Below are 6,582 nucleotides of genomic sequence, written 5' to 3' on the forward strand. Positions count from 1 at the left end.
GGCGGCGGCGGTCGCCTACCATTAATAGACACGGAGCGGACGGGCGCGCCCGGAGGAGGGGGCGGGCGGGGCGGCCCTCCCGCAGCTGCCCAGCTGTCGGTTCTCGAGATCGAAGTGGATCCCGGGTCCGCAGGGTCTTCCCTTCCCGTGAGCCCCCGGAGGCCTGCACAGCGATTCTTTGGCGAAAACATTTCGGAATTCCGTGGTCCGTGTCAGGCGGGCGTGTGCTCTGGTTTGCCCTCATCCCAGGAGCAGAATAGTTATGTAAACAGATTTCGACACAGTGCGATGGCTGCAACAAAAAGAAGCATTGTGAGGTTACACGTAAAAAGGCAGTATTAACGACGGCAGAGGTGGTGGTCTCCTGCCTGCGGTGGGCACTAGTCAAGTTGGGAGTTTTAGAAACCGAGTGGCTTGCGCTCCCGTGCATCTCTGGTAGGGAGTAGGTTCATGGTCGTCATCTGACTGAAGTGCAGTCGGACAGGTAAACTGATGACAAAAATCCTAAAAGGAGCAAGGTTCTTTTCCCCTCGGCACTGGGCTTCCCTGTAAGGACATTAAGGGACTAGCTAGTTTTTTATGTTTTGTTCTTTAACTTAATTTTCCAATATACTCCTAGTTTTTAAAGTCTTAAAAAAAGATAGACGGCGATCAGCCGTTCTCTTGCTAGTTTCCGTTTCTTGTGCGTTTTTGATCTACAAATAAACGCTCCATAAGGTGATCTTTCAAGAAATGTCCTACAGCATTATTGAAGTGAGAAGCAACGATCTATAAAGGTAGCATCCATTCCTAAAAGTGGACTGAAAGCAAGAGAGACAGCAGCAACGAACTGGAACATACCCCTGAGGGCACAATCACTGACAGTTTTTATCTGCAACATTTGGCAAAGTACCTGATATATAATTGGCCGTGCTAGGGATAAAGTCAAGAGCCTCTGCATGCCTTGCACTACCACTGAGCTGTGCAACCCCCAACCTGAATGAATGAATGAATTCATTGAGAATTCAAGCCTAAATTAAGCCAGTGGCCAAGAAGACAAACCAGTCTGAAAACGATGTAAAGATCAAAGACAATAGAACTTAGTGACTGGAAGAGTTACTTTCATGTGTGAGTTTGACTAGACTGTTCCTACTAGTTTTTAGTCAAGCACCAGGCTAGTTGCTGCAAATGTGTGAGATATGATCAATGGTCAATAAGCTGAGTGAAGCAGACTAATAGAGCAGTGTAATACATGGGGAACCAACTACATGTGAATCCAGATTAAGACAAGGCCTCTCAGGAAGGAAGCCTCACATCTCCCAGCCATAGCATCAGCTGTCCCTTGGGTCTCTATCCTGCTTACCTGCCCCAAAGATTTTGGATAGTTGTGTGATCTAAATTCCTTAAATTCCCTTTCGAGATATGGTCCCATTGATTTGTTTCTGTGGAGAGTCATAATGTAGTGACTGAATGTATTGAAGGTTCAAGGAGGGAAAGGTTATGCCTTAGGAGATTGAGTGGTGGTGACACTCAACGAGATGCCCTAATCAAAACTTGAGAGCTAGTCTTCATTTCTTGCCTTCTCTGACCCCCTGAATTCCATGTTACCAAGTTGTGTAGCTCTGTTTTCCATTGCGAAAATTGAAAAATTACTACTTGAATCTGTTCTGTAATTTCTCAAATGGTATTCCATCTTCATTCCTTTCTCCATAATCCATCCCCCACACAACAGTTTGCTTACTTAAAAATGTAATTTCTACCAAGTGTGATGATCCAGGCCTGTATCTTAGCACTCTTGATGCAGGAGCCAAAAGATTCCAAGTTTGAGGTCAACCTTGGCTACATATCAAGACATTGTCTGAGCCGGGCTTGGTAGTGCACACCTTTAATCCCAGCACTTGGGAGGCAGAGGCAGGTGGATCTCTGTGAGTTTGAGTGCAGCCTGATCTACAAAGACAGTTCAGGACAGCCAAGGTTACACAGAGTAACCCTATCTCAAAACAAAAAACAAAACAAAACAAAACAAAAAAACTATCCGAATAAATAATACCAACTAAGATTGCTTCCTTCCAGGTAAAATCTCTTCAGTGACTTTTTATTCTTAGAAAAACTTCAGCTTCTTGGCCTGGGGATATAGCTTACCCAGCATGCACAAGGCCAAGAGGAGAGTTCAACCCCTGAACCACTTAAATGCCATGGTGGCATATACCTGTAATCCCAGCACTCAGGAGATGGAGGCAGGAGAATCAGAAGGGTGAGGTCATCTGTAACTACATCTTAAGTTTGGGACCAGCCTGGGTTACATGTAACCCAGCCCCCCCCCCCAAAAAAAAAAAGATCCCAAGCAAGAATGGCCCAACTGACCTCATCAGTCTTCAGATCTGTGAGAATCAAGTTATTTTAAACATCTCTGTGGAATTGTAAAGTAATAAGTAACTGAAAGATCATCTCCTCCAAAATGTTAGAATTTGAAATGTGAGTTCCTAGAACCTGGGAGTTGGTGGCTGAAGGTAGGGCCACAAGTGTGCTTGATAATTGCTCAATCCGCCTCACTTCACCTTTCTTTTGTGGACGGTTAAGATATCTGCTCTCCTTTAAACACCCTGTGCTTTTCCAGTGGATTCTTGACCTCAGCTAAAAATCTTAAAACACTGTCAGGAAGTAATTGCATATGAGACATCCTTACAGGCCATGACATCCTGCTATGTTGAACACGTATAAATGCCCTCACAGAACTAGAAGCTTTTAGCTGGGTGTGGTGGCTTAGGTAAGTGAAGTTACACAGGAGCTCCAGCCCAGCCCAGGGCTACAATGAGGCCCACGGGCAGTGGGGGTTGGGTGTGTGTGTGTGTGTGTGTGTGTGTGTGCTCGGTTTTTGTCTTGTTTTGTTTCCAAGAAAAACTTGCCCTTCATGAAAGGTAGCCTAAAATGAAAATTAATACAGCTGGGGCCTAAAGCAGTAAACATTTTTATTATATAAGCTGGCAGTGCTGAATCTGTAATTTGATCTACTAAACAAGTGGCTGAAAAGATGCTGGGTCCAAATAACCAGCCCAACAAGGAGTCTCTAAAGTGGCAATGTATCTGCTATATGTACTAACCAAACCCAGGACCTCATGTCTGCTACAGAAGTGTTCTAAGTGTCCTCAGTCCCACTTTCTAGAAATGTTCCCAGTGTATATTTTTTTAAAGATTTATTTATTATTTATATAATGTTCTGTCTGCATGTATACGTACACATCAGAAGAAGGCACCAGATCTCATTATAGATGGCTGTGAGCCACTATGTGGTTGCTGGGAATTGAACTCCTGACCTCTGGAAGAGCAAGCAGTGCTCTTAACCTCTGAGCCATCTCTCCAGCCCTGCCCAGTGTATATTTTTAAATAGTTAACTGAAAAAAAGATGGAGTATGGGGAATGGAAGGCCAAGTAACAAAACTGATTTGTCACCAGAAAAAAAAAAAATTTAAACTGACAGAGAAATAGACTTGTTATTGTTTGTTTGGGACTGAACTTAAGACCTCAGGGGTGCTTGCTAGTACTCTTAATACTGAGCCACGCCCCGAACCCCTGACCAGCAGACATTAACAGATGTTTATCCAGCAGAGACACATCCTATTAACTAGATATTAGCTATAACATTCTTTCAGCAGCTGGGTGTGTCAGCAGAAGATGGAAGGCAGACGTCTCTGGAGAGATGGCTCAGAGGTTAAGAGCACCAACTGCTCCTCCAGGGATCCTGAGTTCAAATCCCAGCAACCACATGGTGGCTCCCAACCATCCATAGTACGATCTGGTGCCCTCTTCTGGCCAGCTGGGCTTGGTGGTGCACCACTGTAGTCCCAGCACTCGAGGAGGCAGAGGCAGGCAGATCTGCGAGTTTGAGGCCTGGGATACCTGAGACACTACTTCTAAAACGGAACAGTTCTGAAGCCTGGGAGTGAGGCTTAGTTGGTTAGAGTACTTGGCCAGCATGGTCCCAGGTTTAGTCGTCAACACCACATAAACCCAGACCCGACAGAGCAGCAGCTCTCACCTTCCTAATGCTGCAACCCTCTGATACAGTTTCTCGTGTGGCGACCCCCAGCCAATGAACTGTTTTCATCGCTGTTTCATAACTGTAATTTTGCTACTGTTAGGAGTTGTAACGTAAACATCTGTGTTTTCCAGTGGTCTTAGGAGACCCCCTCTGAAAGGGACTCCCGGAGGGGTCGCTACCCACAAGTTGAGAATCACTGAGGAGCATGCCTCTCATCCTAGCACTTGGAAGATGGAAGCAGGAGGATCAGAGTACACAGTCAGGCTCAGCTACATAGCAAATTTGGGCCAGCCTGGATAGACCCTGAAATAAGTATTTAAAAAAAAAAATGGGTTTGGAGGAGCCAACATGTGTATTGGTTACTTTTCTCTTTGCTGGGTTAAAATGCCTAATTAAAGCAACTTAAGGGTTTGAGTTGTACTTCCTGGAGGGACAGTCCAAGGCAGGAAAGTCATAGTGGCAAGAGTCGGAGGCAGCTGGTTCCTCTGTGGCCACAGGAAGCAGAACTGTTGAAGGCTTGTAAGCAGCTTGCTTTTTTTTATTCAGTCCAGGACCCTAGCCCACGGAATAGTGCTGCCCACAGGTCAGGTTAACTTAACCTCTGTTAACCTAATCTGCCTAATCCCTCACAGGCAAGCCCAGGGCCAGTCTGGATCCAGTTGACAGTATTAACCAAACCAAAACACTATGGAAAATATATTCACCATGTGTATGCATGCAACATTAATAACATTTTCAGTACATTAAGAATTTATCTGTTCAGGGAGGAAGAGGCAGGCAGATCTCTGTGAGTTCGAGGACAGCCTGGTCTACAGAGGGAGTTCCAGGATAGCCACAGAAAAACCCTATCTCAAAAAACAAAAAAGCCAAAACCAAACAAACAAAAAGTCCCCCCTCCTCAAACAACAACAAAAAGAAACTAACCTATTTGTCATATCCACTAGGGTAGTGGTTCTCAGTCTGTGGGTCATGACCCCTTGGCTAGAAGGGACATTTCACAGTAGCGAAATCCGATGTCTTGCATATCAGATATCATTATTTACATTATGATTAATAACCATAGCAAAATTAGTTCTGAAGTAGCAACAAGGTTAAGTTAGCGGGGAGGGCACAATATGAGAAACTGTATTAAAAAGCAGAATTAGGAAGGTTGAGAACCACTGCTCTGGGGAACCCTTAAATCATGGGTAACAGTACAGTCATCTCTCCCTGCCTGGGCAAGATTTGTTTGGCTCTCCGGCCCATGGGATCTGCAAGCTCTCAAGTCCTTTATATAAAACTGCGTTAAAACTATATCATCCTCCATACTCTGCAAATCACCTGTATCATTTAGGAGATGGAGATGAAAACCTACAACTTTGGTACAGTGCAATGTTTTTTCAGATTTTCAATCAACAGTGAATGTTGAAAAAGTGAATGTGCAACTGATGGGTATATGGTATTCCTGTTCTACAGATTTACAAAAATCGACTTTTATTGAACACATTAAAATCTGTGCTTTCAGCCCGGATGTAACGCAGTGGGGGAGCATGCGCAGCGTGCCCTGGCGCTACAGAACCAAGTTAACTCTTTCCGTGGCCTGTGTTTACTTTGTTGTTTTGAGATAAGGTCTTTGCTATAGCTATATAGCCCAATCTGTTGCTGAATTTAGGATAAGCCTTTTCCCACGGGCCCTCCACCCCCACCCCACCGGCTAGGACTACAATAAGCATGTGTCACTCACTACTCCCAGCTCAAGGAGTCTTGTTAAAGCTGTAGCAGAATAAACGACATCAGAAATGAATCCAGGCTGTTCTTGGCTGCTTTTTAAGTGAAGTGCCTTAAGCACTAGACACGTCTTTTTTTTTTTTATGATTTATTTTTTTATTTTATGTGCATTTAGTGTGGTGTCAGATCCCTCGAAATTGACATTACAGACAGTTGTGAACTGCCATGTGGATGCTGAGAATTGAACCCGAGTCCTTTGGAAGAGCAGACAGCACTCTTAACCACTGACCCATCTCTCCAGCCCCTAGACTCAGTCTTAAACGGAATAGGAAAGGACTGAAGAACAGATTTTAATCCCAAGTACAGCCAGGTTCAAACTGCAGCCAATGAGTGCCTTCAGCAGTTGAAGGGATACTTAAGTACACAACATTGCTTTGAGAAGGTCTCCTGTAGCCAGTGCTATGTAGCTCTGAATGTCCTGACCCTCCTGCTTTCACTTCCCCAAAGGCTGACTCCAGGTGTGCCCACCAAGCCACACTTCTGTGTGGAGTCTCTTTACCCCTTAGCAGTCAGCCTTGGAACAGGGGAATTACTCCTTTGCATGAACTCCTCCCCCATAACCAACCCTGTCCTTGGAAAACTGTCTGTAGGGACTTGACTTGAATGAGCAGGAACACTCTTAGCTCTTCTAATGGTAATCCCCAGTGCTAGATGCTAAGTTCATAGTAATTGTCAAGAATGGCCCTGAATGTGTCATCGTACCTGGGATTACAAGTGTTTGCCACCATGATGGTTTCATTCAAAGTCACAGACCAAACCCAGGGCCTTGTACATGCAGGGTAAGCATTCTACTCACT

This window comes from Meriones unguiculatus, chromosome 18, assembly GCF_030254825.1.
Source record: "Meriones unguiculatus strain TT.TT164.6M chromosome 18, Bangor_MerUng_6.1, whole genome shotgun sequence".
In the NCBI taxonomy this organism is placed as follows: domain Eukaryota; kingdom Metazoa; phylum Chordata; class Mammalia; order Rodentia; family Muridae; genus Meriones; species Meriones unguiculatus.